The 19,488-nt window shown below is 37.5% G+C and overlaps 1 protein-coding gene across 9 annotated transcripts in view; it reads left to right on the top strand.

Moving 5' to 3' along the window:
• The window catches only part of LOC102951328 (WD repeat containing planar cell polarity effector), a 619,322-nt gene that overhangs the window by 127,993 nt on the left and 471,841 nt on the right, over nt 1–19,488 (top strand). For 7 of the 9 annotated variants that reach the window (XR_006215760.1, XM_042981516.1, XM_042981515.1 and 4 more), the window contains one exon: nt 8,474–8,535. The gene's annotated coding sequence lies outside the window, so the exon portion shown is untranslated. Of the gene's footprint in view, nt 1–7,375; nt 7,555–8,473; nt 8,536–19,488 lie in introns of all 9 variants that reach the window. The other 2 variants (XM_042981518.1, XM_042981517.1) reach the window with 1 other exon arrangement.

Below are 19,488 nucleotides of genomic sequence, written 5' to 3'. Positions count from 1 at the left end.
AAAATGATAACAGCCCACACCCATCCTACAGTGCCAATATAAAAGGCAGCTTTAGGATATCTAACCTCATGACATAGACACAGTTTACCATCCCATGCTTAATCAAGCTGGTCATGGTGTGCAGTGGAATTGCAGCCATGACAGAATTAAGATGGAATAAACTAGAAACAAAAACACTACTCTTTCTTGGAGGTTTTGTTCAAGTTACTAGAGTTGAGACAACGAGCACCCAAAAAATGAGCTCATCCACTATGGATCTTGCCATGTTGTAATTCAGAATTACTCCTTGGAATCACAAAGCTATTACAGTCTGAGTGGCATGGTTGCCAGAGAATGAATCCTCAGAAAACCCTGGGCAGTCCGAGTCAGAAGAGCTGCTCCTTGGCTGCTAATCCACTATGTCTATAATAGTTCAGCCTGATCACTGACATTACGCAGCCTGAGTCACATGCTCTTGGAGATTACGTCAACTCTAACTAAAAAGGTCAGAAGGGGACAGGGAGGCAGGGCAGTTTGGGGTTGTGCAGATGCACTCTTTGGTCAGATGGCAAAGGAACATATTAGGGAGAACAGGCTTTGTGGGGTCTCCTTTCCTCACACAGAAGAAGCCCTCTGTCAGGAAGGCTCACAATTTCCTTAAAGTAATGAGTATGCCTATGAAGAAGCAAACTGTCCCTAAAGTAGAATTGTTGGACCCAGTCATGCATAACTGGTGGTAGTAGGCAGGAGACAGCCTGACACTTCAGGCCTCAATAATATTCGGATTTTGGCTCATAGAAGAATTTGTGTTAAAATTTTACGTTAGTTAAACCCCTAAAGATTGATTAACATTTTCCAAGGACAAGAGAAATCATTTTTTGTATGAGAGTCCATATTCATTTCTCCGCAATTTATCTTCTTGAGCTATTACAAAATTCTTAACATATTAAGCTACTCTTGATATTTTTTTTAAACAATCTCAAGAAATGCATTTGATCCTGGGTAATAACTCACAGCAATATTTTTGGATGATGCCTGGGTGCACTGCTTAGTAAACTGAGTCCAGGCTGCACATTATATTAGAGACCATCAGGTGATGTCCTTTCAGCTGGCACACAGGGCCCTTCCTGCCAGAGTGGAGGGCAAGTTCTTGGTAAACGTGCAAGGCTCATATGACTAATGAGAGTTGGTTTGGCCCTTAGTGAGATCTGAAGTCCCATTAAACCAAAATAGGAATCAGGGTGTCACTTCAACCTTGTGAAAGCTCCAAGAACTATTCCTATCTTCAGTACAGAGAAAATGAATTACAGAACCCCAATGAAAACAAAAATCCATAAATGTTGCCATAGCCACCTCATCCTACATTCCGATCCCAGCAGAATTACCAGAGGAATTTTGTGGAAGGGAAGTTGGGTTTCTTCAGTATTGATTTCAAAATGTCAGAGAGAGATTTCAGCTTCCATTAGTAAACTCCTATCTAGCCACTAGACATAGAAGCTATTTCTGTAACTTATGTATTCCTAGCTTCCCAGTGTATGACTACAGTGGAAATTATCCTTCCATTTTATACCAAAATTATGACAGCCTTCTATCCTACCAGCCTATTTGCTAGGAAGTCACCTCTCTCAAAGTGCTTTCAATTATATCTGAAACCTTATTTTTACTCCTTATTTATAAAACTCTAAAATAGAGCTTTCCTATACATCCCCTCTGGCCTTCTCACTACACTGCTTTGACTTTCAGGAAAGTTTGGCTGTCATGGGCTCAGTTCTTCCCAGTGTTGTCCCCCTATCAGCTTCAGGAAAGAGAAAATATTTTCCTTTGGGCCAAAGGGAGCATCTTGATCGTGCCTCCTGCTTTTTGGTGTGGACAAAAGCAGATACAATGCCTTTCCAGCCTAGGAGTTCCTCAAACTCTGATTATTTCCCTCTCTGAGCTGCTGTTGTCTGCTGCCATTCCTGACAAGCACAGAAACTTGTTTTTACTGCAGCCTTGGGGAGAGCTCGCTGCCAGTGTTAGCCTGCTTGAAGCTTCTCCATACCTCAAAGTCCAGGACCAAATAGATGTCTGATTCAGAGAGTCAGGGAAGTCCTTCCTTCCACAGTCCATGGCTTCAATTTATTTCCTACATGGGGATTATCCAGTTCCCAGGATGATTTATAGTGGGCACATTCATTTTCTAAAAAGAAAAACATACTTCCACCCAACCATTGAGTCCAACAGGTGCCCCTTGACCCAATAATACAAAGTACTATAATACTGGCCTTTATCACAAAGTCAGGTGTAGTCTCTTGTACTATTTCTTAGGTACAGAGATCTCTACGTGCATTAATGCATCAGTGAGGGTTCAGCATAGGTCTGGAAAAGGACAGCTACTACATGAAGGTAATTGAGGGAGGTTAGTAAAGGCACTATTCACAAGGTATGAGTAGGGTTTACAGAAATCAACAGGGGTTAATGCAGTGTCTGGGAGTTAACAACAATGGGGGGTTATTGCTGCCCATACATCTGAAGTGAGAAAGGAAGAGTGTGTTTCCTAAAACCCAGAAGGAATATGGAGAGAGCTATCTGACCAGAGTGGTAGCCCTGAACACCCTGGTAGAGAGAGAGCAAGGGAGATGGGGAGTAAATAACCTCACTCTTCTCTGTCTTCCAGAATCCTGCTCGGTGCCTATCACTACCACCCCATTCACCAAACCCAGCGCTAGCCAGAAGGCAAGGGGGTTGGTTGCTGTGGTCCATAAAGGTCAGCTTCCCAGCACCAGAGCAGGGCAGAGAAGGATAAAAATTAGATTTAAAGAGGCAAAAGAAGCAAAACTACCCATTGTGAAACTCAAGTGCTTTAATTTTTTTCTCTAAGTTTATTTCTTAAAAGTTGTAAGACCTGTTGTAACATTAGTGTGAGGGTTCTATTACTAGATTCGCCTGATGTTTACCTCTTGATTTTAAAAGCTTTAACCAAAACAAACAAACAAATAAATAAAATAAAAATAAAAAAATAAAAGCTTTAACCATATGCCCCCTAAGTCACTGCTATCCAAAACCTAAGTTGCCTGGTCATTTTTGTTGATCTCTACTCAGCAGGAGCCCTTTCTCTTCAAATATTTTATTAATTCTCTGTCCTTCTGAATCTCTCTCGTGATTTCCTTAAGGTGCAGCAGCTAAAGCTTCATACCTTATTCTAGAAGCATGCAAACTCAGATAATAATAGGAAATATACTAAATAAGGAGAACTTGAAGAACAGTAAAACTAAAATAAAATTTAGATAAATAGAAATTATAGCAGTATTGGAAATTAGAACAATTTAGAGGTGGTTAGGAATTAGTAGATATTAACACGAAATAGACCATAAAACCGAAATTCATAGCAGGCGTTGGGGTACAAGTTTCCATAAGCTTTAATATATTTTTGATGACTTGATATTGATCCTATTTTAGGGGGACTATTTTGCATAGCGTAATCAAATAGCTCTCGTGACTAGATAGGACTCTAGCCTCCAAATGCAATTCCAAATGTGATAATACCAACAAAGCCTGAAAGGGGTGGGAATGAGGATGAAGATGGAAGAGAAAAAGGCAGGTAAATCTTCCATTCTGTGTGAGAATGAGCACCTGTTAATTTTTGTTAATATAAAAATGTAAGCATAGATATGTAAGGATCATCATTAACCATATAAAGATGGAAATCAGAACTTTCAAAACACTGGAAAGGGCAGAAAAAGAATAACAAAACTGTACCATCTAGCAAAAATCATGAAAGGAAAAAATATGCAACAAGAAAACATAAGTTGGAAACATAAAATATGACAGGCCTACCACATTCTTCCTCATCACCCATCTGGAATTTTTCTTTGACTCCTCTCTCACTTACCATGTCAGTGTGACTGACTCACTTGATCTTTCCTTGGAAGAATCTCTTGTGTCTGATCACTTCAATTCCCATGCCCACACCTCTCATATCCTTGTCCTGTACTAATGCTAATGTTCAAGCACAACATATCCTACCTTAGCCTCACCGCAGCAATTAGCGCAATCTACATAAAACATAATATCACACCCCTACTCAGGGCTCCCCATTCATTACCATCTACCCTTCTTACCTGATTTTCAAGGCCTTCTATGATATGACCCATCTGTGTTTCATCAATTCTAAGACCTATTCTTAAAATATATTAAAACATCTCTGAAATCAGAGTGCATCTTGTAATGAATGGCAATCTTGGCATCTTAGATTCAATGAAATACGGTTATTTTCTCAGTTCTTGGCTTGCTATGGGACACCTCTGTTCTAGAAAACAGGACCTCTCACTTTGCTGTGCTATCACTCATTCTGTCAAATGAGTGGCAGAAACCTCAAGCTTCTTAACCAGTTGGTTAAGCTCCAAATTTTTGTTCAGGGATTTCCCTCTGTCAGGGTATCCCTCTCCCTGGCCTCCTTTCCTATATGGGCCCATCTTTCAGACCGAGCTCAAAGGCAGCTCAAAGAGTGCTTTGTTCACTACCTCAGCTGGAAGCAACCTTTCCTTGGAATCCTCCCAGTTCCTTCTTTGTAACTCTAGCAACTCTTATCACATGGTTCCTTTTAGTTTACATACTTGGATACATATTTGGTCTGTACACAGGACTCCTAGAGTCCTGCAAATTGCTTGTGAAGGCAGCTAAAATTGTGACATTCTGTGAAAGAACATAAATTTGCTTCACTAATGCAATCCAGGATATTCAGTTTCTTTAAAATCTGTGAAGTACTGCCATTCCAGAACTCAAGAAGAGCCTTGTTTTGAACTGCCCTCTACAGGTAGTATATCATCAGTGAGCCAGAGAGAGGCCTAAGACCATGGATCAGCAACACATGCTGGAAGACACTCAGATGGGATGGAGAACTGCTAGGAGTAGCTGCCCAACTGGCAGGACTCACTGGCCCTATTCCTGGCAGTAGCCTTTGGAAAGGTCAAGCTCTGAAAAATCATGTTGCTTAGAGATTGTCAGTCCTCTCCACTCTTTATCCTCACATGAGCCATGATGTGGATCCAAGATGGGGCCAGGTGGAGGACTCTTGGTTTTTCAATTTACCCTTCCCTCCAGAAATCCAGACTGGACTGGAAGTCCAAGAACTCTGTTACCTCAATAGGTACCTACAGGGAGACACTGAACATAACCCAGCCCTGTCTGAGGGTATAGCCTGGGAAAGAGGGCTAATGTTCACACCATCATCTGCAACAGATTCTTCTCCATCACAGCTAATTTTAAACTCTCTGAAGTTATGTAAATACATCTTTGTTGTAATATATTACAAGCCTTTCTCTAAGAAAACTTTCGTGGCCACAAGATGATAAAAATCTGCTCAAATGCCCTCTTGCTACTGATGTGCCATTCTGTGGCTAAATTTAAAATGACTTGTGAAATTTCCTGCTGAGTTCTGCTTCCTAAGACTAGTGTCATTTTCTAAAAGGCCTCCCACTTAACCAGCTTTCCATGGGTAACCTCTTCAGCCTCAGTCTCGACCAACAGAGGGGGTTGGTTAGAGAAGCTTGAGGTTTCCGCCAGCTTCTACATTCTGACATCTGTTCAGTACTCTACGTAGCTCATTTCCCCTGCACTGGTTTGCATGAATGAGTATGAAACTCACTTTTCTGAAACAAAATGGTTGACATGTTCCTTGAAAGCTTTCTATAAGATGTTATTGCTTTCCAATGGCTTCACACCAGAAGGCCTTACATAAAAGTCACAATTGTCGATCTGATTTCACCAAAAGAAATCATTTTAAGAATTTTTTTACTCATTGAAAGAGTCATTATTATAGAAAATGTAGACAATATAGAATGTTAAAAAAAAAAGAGGTAAAAATTGCTTCAACTGTGACATTGTTAACACTATGGCATGTATCCTTATAAGTTTTCCTTGTATATATAGTCATGATTTTTTCAAAAATATTTGATATAGAATTGAAATCACACTTTACAAACTTTTTTTAAGCTTGTTCTTATTCTTTAATGATAAATGATTAACATTTTCCTTTGTCATTATGCAACAGTTAACTGTGTGGACTCTGGAGGTAGCCTGTCTGAATTTGAATCCTGGCCCTGTTGTCACTTACTAATTGTGTGACCCTTGGGCATGTCATTTAAGTGAAATATGTATTTCAGATTCCTCATTGGTAAATGGGGATAATAATATTTACTTCACAGAGTTGTGAATATTTAAGTGAGTCAGCATTTGCCGAGAACTTAGAACAGTGCCTGACAGGTAGTACGGGCTTTATAAGGCTAGCTACAACTACTATGACTACTACTACAATTTTGCTACAACATCATTTTAAAGACTGGATAGGATTGCATTTTGGGGGATATAGCATAATGTATTTAGTCAAGGTCCATTGCTGGGTAGAGTGTTCTACTTTTTGGTATTTTGAGCAATACTGCAAACAGACATCTTTCTTCCACTGCATTTGTAACAGGACAGACTATACATCAAGCAGGGAAGGAGTATAGATGGTGATGGGAAATGGAAGTACTATCTTTTACTTTCTTGGTTTTGAGCTTGGTTGGAGAGGCAGATGTCACCAGTATTTCACTTTTGCCTGGAAGACTGCTGCTGAGAAACTACTCAGACTTTATGGCTCCACCCAGTCAAATAGCAGATTGTCCTTCCCAGATTGAATCACTAGTAATCATATCCTCAGATTCTGATAGAAGGGTCCTTAGCCAGCCATGTCATATACTTTTAGTTCCTCATGCAACAGCTGTCATAGAATTTCTCAGCCCTGGGGGTTCAGCTCCAAGGAAGCCTTGGAGGACACTCACTGAACTCAGTGAGCCCCTGGAGCCTCCCTCTCTTCTAGGCTGGTGCATGAGATCCTGTTAGAGATGCTTCTGCTCTCGTTTAGAGTTTGATTCCTGTGGCCTTTCTCCCAACACTACTGGGGACAAGTGGAAGGGGCCTTTTTCTGAATCCTGATCCCCTGCCCTTTCTAATGGGAATGGTTATGGTGCATTCTGATAAAATAGGAATAGTATCCTCTCTACAGGTTGAGAGAATTATAGACTTAGAGGTATTACATGGCTTCATGGAACAACCTTATGCAACAAAGCTATGCCAGTGCAGATGAACACTGGCAACAGGCAGCTCCTCCTAAGAGGACAGTGACTCATAAGATCATCTTCATGAAACTGCACAGGGAGGCATGTCAAATGCCTGCTTATTACTATCTCTCTGTTAAATGTTATCACCAACAAAACCACCTACTTGGCGCTCAGCTTCTCCTAAAAGTTCATAACATACCATATTCCAAAAGACTCACAACTTCTTGATTTCTGCCTTTATTATCTCCTGGGTTCTCTTGAAGGTATTATCTCCTAGCTTCCCTGGAAAGTTCTACCCACCTGCTACTCCCATGAAGGTATTATCTCCTAGCTTCCCTGGAAAGTTCTACCCACCTGCTACTCCCATGGGTTCTGGAGAAATACACTACGTTGAGAATTCACTTAATACATGGAGACAGGAGAGCTCTCCCATAACCTCAACCATCTCCAATCAACTGGACATTTAACCTGGAGCCAGAGTTCTATGTCTCTTCCAGTAGGTAGACACTTTTTTAGAATACAAGGACGAGGACACTGATGCTAAATAGAAATAGTGGCAAAAATGGGTAAAATTAGTCTATACTTTTAGAAGTCAGAAATCTGGTCAGGAAAGTAGGGGGAAAGAGGGCAAGGGAGACTTCTAGGAGGCTGGTAACATAGTCTGGTAACATAATTTGGACCTGGGTGCTGATTACATGGATGTGTTCATTTTGTGCAAATTTAATGAACTGTACACTTGAGATAAGTGTGCTTTTTGTGTGTGTGTTGTATTTCAATAAAAAAATTTCACCTGGGTAGTTCAGTTGGCTAAGCATCTAACTCTTGATTTTGGCTCAGGTTGTGATCTCAGGGTTCATGAGTTCGAGCCTGGTGTCGGCTCCACAATGACAGGGCAGAGCCAGCTTGGGATTCTCTCTCTCTCTCTTTCAAAATAAATAAATAAACTTAAAAAATTTCAGTAGAGGATATCCATAAACTGGATTAAATATGGAATATTCAACTCTTAGGACTAGTGATTCTTTCCTATGACTACCAGATTTAGCAGATAAAAATACAGGATGCCTCACTAAACTTCAATTTCAGACAGAAAACAAATAATTTTTTAGCACAAGTATGTCCCATGCAATATTTGAGATATGTTTATACTAAAAAAGTATTCATTGCCTATGTGAAATTCAAATATAGCTAATCACCCTGTATTTTATCTGGCAACCCTAATCTTAAATCATCTAAGTATGTTTTATCTTTGATGTAATGAGCAAGTGAGAAAAGGATATATATTAAGGATATGTAGTCTTAGATAGAAATATTGAAATGTATAAATAAATTATAGGAGACAGAAATGAGAAAATAAGTGCTCTAGTTTTTCACTTACTCCATTCCTCCTTCAATTAATACCCCTCTTCTGTTTTCAGGTCCTCATTCCCACTTTCGTGTCAATGAAGAGAACAGAAATAAGATAAGCCAGAGAAATAAGGTAGTGCCAAAATCATTCACACTTCCATTTACTGAGTTTGAATTTGCAACTCTGTTGGTGTTTCTGAACATTCAGTCCTGATTTGTCTATGTTCTTGTTTCTTATTTTTTATTGAACTGTTTTCCCTCTGTTTTCCTCTTTTTCAGAACTCTGTAACCTCTGCCCCATTGGAAGTTGAACCCTTCCCAATATAAGCAGTGTTTTTCCTGCCTTTTCTTATCTTTAGGTTTCATAGGCTAAACCTGAAAACTCTATTTGTTATTGATCTCAGAAAGGTCATTTTTCCCTTTTCTCTCTCCAGAAACGTTAACTAATATGTAGCTGGTACATTTCAACTATGGTTCTCACACAGTTCGTAGATTTGAACCAAGTTTTCAGAATTCCATCTCCCCTTTCTTTCCTATACTTCCCACTCTTAAGGGTGAAGAAATTCCAGCACAAATTATTTAGTACAACTAGGCTGTGTCAGTAAATGGAATCAAGTCTCAAAGGTTTTGTGCTTTGATATATTTTCAGTACATAGAAATGGTGGCAATAAAATGAAATTATTTTTTGCATCCACAAAGACTTCCAAGTCATGATTCTGTAATACCAAGAGTGTTACCACTTTATTTGGAGTAAAATTCTTAAGTCAAAAATGATTGTAATATCCTTTCATTTAAGCAATAACTACATCTCCTAAAATACTTGAGGGGAGGTAGAAAGGGGAAAGATGGAAGTTGCATCCACATCAAGGACAGATGATATTGTGTTTCAACAGCCCACTTTTGAAACCATTGTTCTAAATGCTGGCCAATTCTTTCAAAAGTTAGTGGTTTTCTGCAATGTTGTCAACTAATGTGTATTTCTTTTTTTTTTTTTCTCCCCCTCCCTGCCCTCAACTAATGTGTATTTCTTTTTTTTTTTTTTAATGTTTATTTATTTTTGAGAGAGACAGAGACAGAATGCAAGTGGGTTAGGGGCAGAGAGAGAAGGAGACACAGAATCCAAAGCAGGCTCCAGGCTCTGAGCTGTCAGCATAGAGCCCGACATGGGGCTCAAACTCACAAGCTGTGAGATCATGACCTGAGCCAAAGTCGGACAGTCAACTGACTGAACCACCCAGGTGCCCCACTAATGTGTATTTCTGATTGAACCACTTCACTCATCATCGATCCAGTCATTTCTAAATGACTCCAGGGAACACTTTTTACTGTTTTTCATACAATTGATTGAAATAACTGGTTATCCTGTTGTCATGGAGACTATGCATATATATACATATATATATATATATATATATATATATATATACACATGTATGTGTGTGTATATATATATATATATATATATATATATATTATTCCTGTGTTAATGAGTATTACTGTTATCAATTACCTTTGCTGAGAGAGTGGGGAGGTAGGAGGAGGGCAGAATGATGAAACCCAGTATATGCAGAGAATTTAAAAATACACAGAGACAAATTAGTATGAAAGTATCATAAACACACAAAAAAGCACTAATTTTTATGGAACAGTATTAGCATAGATACATAAATCAAGTAGCTCTGGACTTTTCAGGACACTTTGTGAGCATTACTGAAAAGGTCCATTAATCAATAAATGACTTAAACAATTGTGGAATCTTTAATAGCTCTAATAGTTCCCGTGCAAATGCAATAATGACATTTAGCACCTAAATAAGTTGCAGGAATGTGCTGGGTTACCACTTACTTACTAACTACTTGCTTTTTTGTCCCTAACATTTCTGTAACATTCAAAAGTCTCCAAAATCTGTCCCCACTTACTTTTCCAACCTTATCTCCTGCAACTCCTTCAATTATTTCCGATCAGGTCTCTTTATTAGCTTCTAGATCAGTGTCTCTATACCCAGGAGGCTGCCAGAATATCACCTTACTCACTTCCTCCCTGCCCACCCAAATCATCTTTCACTGTCCAGGTCCAGCTCAAAACCCACCACTCCCATTAAATTAACTGCCTTCTCTAGCTCACAGCCATCTTTCCTTTTGCCTGGCTATATTATTAAATTATTGTCTATACCACTAATGTATTTTTTTACATACTAGCTTGTACCATCTTCTGCAGTATTTTCTTAGAGTTATTTAATATGCATAAGTATATGAACATACTTTTGTAAACTATAAAGAACCATACCATTGTATATAGATTATTGTCTTCATTACTAGTTTATAGCCTTCCTGAGATGGAGATTGCACATACATTTTCACATGACATCTAGGAGAGCAGGTCATACTCCATGGCCCCTCAGTAAATATTTTCTGATGAATAAATGCATGGAAAGCCACTGCTTTTGGAGTGGAGATAAACTACCAAAGTTTGCATTTACCCCTTGTTAACTGTCTGAATTTGAACTATTTAATCTCTGTGCTTCAATTTCCTTATCCATACAATAGGGATAATAAAAATATTTACTTCATAGAGTTGCTTTGAGAATTAAATGAATTTATACATGTAAAGTGCCTAAAATAGCTTGTGTAGCACATAGCAAGTACTTGATAAATATCAGCTTTCTAATGAATGAACGAAACAGAATGGATTATGATGAAAATCTAGAGAAAACAATGGCTACTTTTGTTATTCCTCGATCTATGATTATAAAATTATACATAGTACATAACAATGTTAAGAGAAATTAGTATATCTCTAAGATATAAGCCATGATGATTTATTTCTGGAGAGAGTTTCAGAATGAAGTTTGTATTCTATATGATTGACCTTTTTTTTTATAATTTCCACGGTGGTTAACATACAGTGTTGTAATAGTTTCAGGTGTACAATATAGTGATTAAACAATTCCATATATTTCTCAGAGCTCATCATAAGTGCACTCTTAATCCCCTTACTTGTTTCACCCACCCCGTCACCTACCTCCCCTCTGGTAATGCTCTGTTCTCTACAGTTTGGAGTCTGTTTCTTGTCTCTTTTTTTCCCCCCGTTGTTCATTTGTTTTGTCTCTTAAATTCTACATACTAGTGAAATTATATGGTATTTGTCTTTCTCTGACTGGCTTATTTTTCTTAGCATTATACTCTGTAGCTCCATCCATGTTGTTGCAAATGGCAAGATTTCATTCTTTTTTATGGGTGAGTAATATTCCTGTGTGTGTGTGTGTGTGTGTGTGTGTGTGTGTGTGTGTGTACCACATCTTCTTTATCCATTCATCTATTGATGGACACTTGGGCTGCCTCCATACTTTAGCTATTGTAAATAATGCTGCAATAAACATAGGGGTGCATATATCCCTTCAAATTAGTGTTTTTGTATTCTTTGGGTAAATATGGAGAAGCGTGATTTCTGGATCATAGGGTAGTTCTGTTTTAATTTTTTGAGGAACCTCCATACTGTTTTCCACAGTGGCTGCACTAGTTTTCATTCCCACCAACACTCCACAAGGATTCTTTCTTCTCCACATGCTCGCCAACACTTGTTGTTTCTTGTGTTGTTGATTTCAGTCATTCTGACGGGTGTAAGGTGACAGCTTATTGTAGTTTTGATGATGAGTGATGTTGAGCATCTTTTCACGTGTCTGCTAGCCACCTGGATGTTGTCTTTGGAGAAATTTCTGTTCATGTCTTCTGCCTATTTTTAACTGTGTTATTTGTAGTTTTTTAGTGTTACATAAATTCTTTCATATTTTGGACACTAACATTTTGTCAGATATGTCATTTGCAAATATCTTATCCCATTCAGTAGATTGTCTTTTAGTTTTGTTGCTTGTTTCCTTTGCCGTATAGAGGCTTTTTATTTTGATGTGGTCCCAATAGTTTATTTTTGCTTTTGTTTCCTTTGCCTCAGGAGACATATCTAGAAAGATGTTCTTATGGCCAATGTCATAGAAATTGCTGCCTATGTTTTCTTCTAGGATAGTTATGGTTGCAGATATCACATTCAGGTCTTTAATCCATTTTGAGTTTATTTTTGTGTATAGTGTAATAAAGTGATCCAGTTTCATTCTTTTTTGCATGTAGCTGTCCAGTTTTCACATTTCTAGGCCTTCTATTGTGTTCTATTGATGTGTGTATCTACTTTTGTCCCCAAACCATACTGTTTTGATTACTAAAGCATCATAATATAACTTTAAGTCTGGAATTATGATACCTCCAGTTTTGTTTTTCTTTTTTCAAGATTGGTTTGGCTATTTGGAGTCAGTTTTGGTTCCATACAAACTGTAGGTTTGTTCTAGTTCTGTGAAAGATGCTATTGATATTTTGATAGGGACTGTATTAAATCTGTAGATTGTTCTGTAGTATGGACATTTAAAAAATATTGGGTCTTCCAATCCATGAACATGAATTGTCTTTCCATTTCTTGTCATCTTTAATTTCTTTCATCAATGTGTTATACTTTTTATAGTACAGAACTTTCACCTCTTTGGTTAAGTTTATTCCTAGGTATTTAATTATTTTTAGTGTAATTATAAGTGGAATTATTTTCTTAATTTCTCTTTCTGCTACTTCATTATTAGTGTATAGAAATGCAACAGATTTTTGTACATTGATTTTTGTATCCTGCCATCTCGCTGAATTCATTTATCAGTTCTAGCAGTTTTTTGGTGGAGTCTTTAGGGTTTTCTATATACAGTATCATGTCATCTGCAAAGAGTGAAAGATTTACTTACTCCTTACCAATTTGGGTGCTTTTTATTTCTTTTTATTATCTGATTGTTGTGGCTAGGACTTCCAGTACTATGTTGAATAAAAGTGGTGAGAGTGGACATCTTAGTCTTCTTCCTGACCTTAGGGGAGAAGCTCTGTATTTCCCCATTGAGTATGATGTTTGCTGTGGGTTTTTTATATAAGGTTATTATTATGTTAAGGTATATTCCCTCTAAACCTACTTTGTTGAGAGGTTTTATCATGAATGGATGTTGTACTTTGTCAAATGCTTTTGCTGCATCTTATCAAATGATCATATGGGTTTTATCCTTTCTCTTATTGATATGATGTATCACATTGATTGATTTGTGAATATTGAACCACCCTTGAATCCCAGGGATAAACCCCATTTGGTTGTGGTGAATGATTTTTTAATGTATTGTTAGAATGAGTTTGCTAATATTTCATTGTGGATTTTTGCATCTATGTTCATCAGAGATACTGACCTATGGTTTCTTTTTTTTGTAATGTATCTGGTTTTGGTGTCAGGGTAATACAAGCCTTACAGAATGAATTTGGAAGCTTTCCTTCCTCTTCTATTTTTTTGTTTTACTTTTTTTAAAATTTATTTATTTATTTTGAGAGAGAGAGAGCATGAGCAGGGGAGCGGCAGAGAGGGAGAGAGAGAATCCTAAGCATATGCAGGGCTCAAACCCACAAACTGTGAGATCATGACCTGAGCCGAAATCAAGAATCAGACACCCAACCAACTGATCCTCTTCTTCTCCAGGTGCCCTCTTCTTCTATTTTTAGAAATAGTTTGAGAATAGGTATTAACTCTTCTTTAAATGTTTGGTAGAATTCACCTATGATGCCATCTGGCCCTGGACTTTTTTTGGTTGGGAGTTTTCTTTTTACTGATTCAATTTCATTGCTGTTATTAGGTCTGTTCAAATTTTCTACTTCTGGCTTCAGTTTTTGGTAGGGTATATGTTTTAAGGAATTGATACATTTCTTCTGAGTTGCATAGTTTTTTGACATAAAAGTTTTCTTAATATTCTTTCATAATCCTTTGTATTTCTGTGGTGGGAGTTGTTATTTCTCTACTTTTGTTTCTTATTTTGTTTATTTGAGTCCTCTCTCTCCCCTCTCTCTCTCCCCCCTTTTTTTGGAAAGGTTTACCAATTTTGTTGATCTTTCCAAAGAACCAGCTGTTCATTGATCTGTTCTATTGGTTTTCAGTTTTTGAATCACTTATTTCTGCTGTAATCTTCATCATTTCCTTCCTTCTACTGGTTTGAGGTTTTGTTTTCTTCTCTTTCTAGCTTCTTTAGGTATAAGTTTAGGTTGTTTATTTAAGATTTTTCCAGCTTCTTGAGTTAGGCCTGTTTTGCTATAAACTTCCCTTTTAGAGCCATTTTGGCTGCATTCCAAAGATTTTAGACCATTGTGGTTTCCTTTTTCTTCCTGTGTTTTTATGTTTCCTCTTTGATTTCTTGATTGATCCATTCATGTTATTTAACCTCCATATATTTGTGCTCTTTCCAGATTTTTTCTTGCAGTTGATTTCTAGTTTTATTGTGTTGTGGTTGGAAAAGCTGCTTGGTATACCTTCAGTCTTTTTTAATTTGTTGAGACTATTTCTGTGACCTAATATATGATCTACTCTGGAGAATGTTCCATGTTCACTTGAAAAGAATGTGTATTCTGCTGTTTTAGAATGGAATGTTCTGTGTAGGTCTATTAAATCCATCTGTTCCAGTGTATCATTTAAAGCCATTGTCTCCTTGTTGGTTTTCCGTTTAGATGATCTATCCACTGATGTAAATGGGGTGTTAAATTCCCCTACTATTATTGTATTACTTTCATTAGTTCTATTATATTTGTTATTAACTATTTTGTTTTTGTGTGCTCCCATGTTGGATACACAATTTTTACAATTGTTAGGTCTTCTTGTTGGGTTGTCCTCTTACCTTAACGATTCTATAGTGTCCTTCTTTGTGTCTTGTTACAGTCTTTGTTTTAAAGTCTATTTTGCCTGATATAAGTATTGCTACTCTGGCTTTTTCATATCCATTTGCATGATAAATATTTTCCATCCTCTTACTTTCAATGTGCATGTGTCTTAGGTCTGAAATGAGTCTCTTATAGGCAGCTTATAGATGGGTCCTGGTTTTTTATACATTCTGACACCCTATGTCTTTTTATTGGATATTTAGTAGTCCATTTACATTCAAAGTAATTATTGATAAGTATGTATTTATTGCCATTTTGTTGTTTTGTGGTTGTTTTGTAAATATTCTGTTCCTTTCTTCCCTTCCTCTCTTCTCTCACCATGGGTTGGCTTTCGTTAGGGATGTACTTGGATTCTTTTCTCTTTAATTTTGCATATCTGATACTTTTTTTTTTTTTAGTTTATTCATTTATTTTGAAAGAGAGAATGACTGAGACAGAGACAGCACAGGGGAGGGGCAGAGAAAGGGAGAGACAGAATCCCAACCATGTTCTGCCCCATGAGCACAGAGCCTGATGTGGGGCTCAAACTCACTAACCATGAGATCATGACCTGAGCTGAGATCAAGAGTTAGCCACTTAAATAACTGAGCCACCCAGGGACCCCATTGTTACTATTTTTTGATTTGCAGCTACCATTAGGTTTGCATATAACATCTTCTGTATATAGCAGTCTATATGAAGTTGACGATCACTTAAATTTGAACCCATTCTTTACTCCTCTGCTCCCCACATTTTAGGTATATGGTGTCATACTCTATACCCTTTTATTTTGTGAGTTCCTTAACTGAGTTTTACAGATATAATTTTTTTTTACTGTTTTTATGCTTCCTGCTTTTCTTACTCTTACTTATGGTCTTTCCTTGCCACTCAAAGAGTTCTCTTTAATGTTTCTTGTAGGGCTGGTGTAGTGGTAATGAACTCCTCTAGCTTTTGTTTCTCTGAGAAATTCTTTATCTTTCTTTCTATTCTGAATGATAGCCTTGCTGGATAGAGTATTCTTGGCTACAGACTTTTCCTTCCAGCACTTTAAATATATCATGCCACTTCCTTCTGGCCTGCAAAATTTTTGCTGAAGAATCCACTAATAGCCATATGGGGTTTCCCTTGTGTGTAACTGCCTTCTCTTGCTGCTTTTAAAATTCTCTATCACTACTTTTTGCCATTTTAATTACTGTGTGTCTTGGTGTGAACCTCCTTGAGTTGATTTTGTTTGGGGATCTCTGTGCCTCCTGGATCTGGATATCTGTTTCCTTTCCCAGATTAGGGAAGTTTTCAGCTATTCTTTCAAATACATTTTCTTCCCCCTTTTCTCACTCTTCTTTTTCTGGGATCCCTATAATGAGAGTGTTATTGTGCTTAATGGAGTTGCTGAGTTCCCTAAGTCTATTCTCATTGTGTATAATTTTGTTGTCCCATACCTGCTCAGCTTACTTGGTCCTCCATTGTTAATTCATTCCTCTGCTTCCTCTAGCCTGCTACTTATTCCAGTGTATTTTAAATTTCACTTACTGTGTTCTTTATCTCTGATTGGTTCATTTTTATTGGTTCTATCTCTTTGTTAAGTGTCTCACTAATATCCTTCACTCTTTTCTCAAATCCATTACTTTAAATTCTCTATCAGGCATATTACTTACATCTGTTTTGCTTAGATCTCTTGCTGTGGTTTTATCCTATTCTTTCATTTGGGGTATATTCCTCTATCTCTTCATTTTGTCTAACTCCCTCGGTGTTAGGAAAGTCAACTACATCTCCTGCTCTTGAAAATAATGGGTGGGGCACCATGCTTTTAACAAGGTGGTGCTGATCCTTTGCCAGATGTATGTGCGTCTGTGGAGACCAGGGCTGGCCAGCCTAATCTGCAAAGCATGCCCAGGCAGGGCATGCAGTTTTAACAAGATGCATGCTCTGTGGGAGGTGATTGGCCACTGCTGGTAACAAGGCCCTGCAGGGCACGCAGCAGGGAGAAGCAGAGTTGGCAAGGTTTGCACCAGTCTTCTGGGTGGAGGAGAACTGCAGCAACAGGACTGAGACAGGTGTGGCTGGAGGAGTGGGGCATAGTGTAAGCAAGTTAGGTAATGAATGCTGTTGTAGTGCTGGTTCCTGAAGGTGGCTGTGTGTTTATGCTGTAGGGGCGGGAAATGGTGCCTGCCAGTTCCTTTGTCCTGGAGGGATCTCCCAGAGAAATCTGTCTCTCTGGGAAATGCTCTGGGATTAGTAAATAACTCTGCCTCCTATATGCACCAGGCATTTTTCAAACTGCTGCTTCTTTGTTGTATCTGCATGAGCTATTTGTTGTGCTGTCTCTTTAAGGACAGGGATTCAGTTTCCTATCACCCTCCAGGCTCTCTCAGAGCATTTGTAAAATTCCAGGCTTTAAGTCCTTCTGGTTGTAGGAACTCACTAACTTCAGTCTCTGTAGTTTTCAGAGCTGAACGGTATGGGAATTTGTCTTCCCCATGCCAGCTCTCCAGCGTGAGAATCTGTTTCCCTCCCCTGTCCAGGCCTGGGGCTCCCTCCCATGGATGGCCTGTGTGTCTATTAGCTACCCACCGCGTCTCTGCCCTTCTTACCCACTTCAATGTGGCCTCTTACATTTAGTTGTGGAGTTTGTTCTACCAAGTTTCAGGTAATTTTCTGGATTATTTACACCGCTATGAGTGTTATCTAGTTGGTGAGACGAAGTGAGCTTAGGGTCCTCCTACTCTGCCATCTTCCCCCTTACTTTGTGTTTTTTTTCAATAAAAAATCATATAAGGCTTATGTAAAAGAGATTTTAGTAGACTCATTTTTCTAGATACCACATTACTTTTAGATCTGAATAAATAATATTGATGAATATCCCTGACCTTAGTTTATATTATTTAGAAGATGGTACTTAAAGTGGCAATTATTTCTAGATGATTTTTTCTTCATATCTATGTTGAACTGCTTTTGTGTACATATATGGGTAAATTTTGAAGTAGAAATTGACAATAACAACTTCATGATGAACTTCTTAAAATATTTGTTTCCGAAATATTATCAAAACATTTAACTTGCCAAAGTTAATTTAGCAAGTTAAATATTTGCTTATACCATTCAAATTGTTATGATTAGAAAACATTTCTCTCTGTTAGAGACAGTGTAAAAAAGATTTCCAGCTCTAAGGATTTACACATAGATCAATCTTAAATCATTTCAAGTGATTTTTATTGCTCTGTGGAGCCATCTGCTGGTCAGTGGTGTTTTATATATGTAAATATAAAACTCTGTATACTTAAGTTTTTTTCCCGAATGGATAAAATCAAGTTGTAATTAGATCAGGTACTTCCCATAAGGTATAGCTAGGATTTGTGACCCAGACAAAACCCATAAAGAATATTCTTCCAGATATAAATAAGGAGAGCAATTTGGCAACAGGATAATGGAGAAAATAATCACATTTAGAAAATGAGTAAATTCTATATTTTGTGGAATTATTTCATTCACTCAACAAGTTTTTGTAAACTGCTTCCTGCTAATAAGATAGAAAAATACATATACATATATACATACACACATGTATATACATTGTAGTATCTAATTTTTGAAAACCTGTATAGACCAATACCTTTCTACTTATTAAATTAATAACAAAGTAAACCAAAATGTTATATTTATTCTTATTTTGTATGGAAACTATATTTTTATCACTCTTAATTAGACAATTACAGTTTTAACTTGTTTTAGTTAATCATCACTGTTACTATTTATTTGTTGCTTAAGTGTTCACAACCTATTCAGGGGAAGTTCCTTTGTATAGTTTGTTTTGTCTTCTAAACACTTCTATCCTTGCATCCTTGATTTCTGGCAACAAATTATTGTTTCAAATGCAACATAATTTTTCCTGCCCCCAAATTATGGAATCAACTATCCTATAAGAATCCTGGTTCATTTTAATGGAGAATAACATTAGAGAGTAAAATTGGGGTGCTAAGAGTGCTCCTATGGGATTTGGTTGTGGGCAAAAATGGTATTGTTGATGTTGGTATTGCTTATGACAGAGCTAGGTAAATAAATATATATATTTTAAGGTTATGCATGTACATTGTTTTTTGCCCAATTTGTTATACATTATTATGTTTCTACTTTTTTAATGTGTATTTTTTACCTCCATTACATTCCCCTATGTAATTTAACTTGCCATCTTTGATAGATATTTATATTATTTTTTAAAAAGTTTATGTATTTATTTATTTTGAGAGAATGAATATGACTGTGGGAGGGGCAGAGAGAGAGGGAGACAGAGAATCTCAAGCAGGCTCCACACTGTCAATGCAGAGCCCAATATACGGCTTAATCCC

Source organism: Panthera tigris, chromosome A3, assembly GCF_018350195.1.
Source record: "Panthera tigris isolate Pti1 chromosome A3, P.tigris_Pti1_mat1.1, whole genome shotgun sequence".
NCBI classification, from domain to species: Eukaryota; Metazoa; Chordata; class Mammalia; order Carnivora; family Felidae; genus Panthera; species Panthera tigris.
This window is presented reverse-complemented; position numbering and strand designations above follow the sequence as displayed.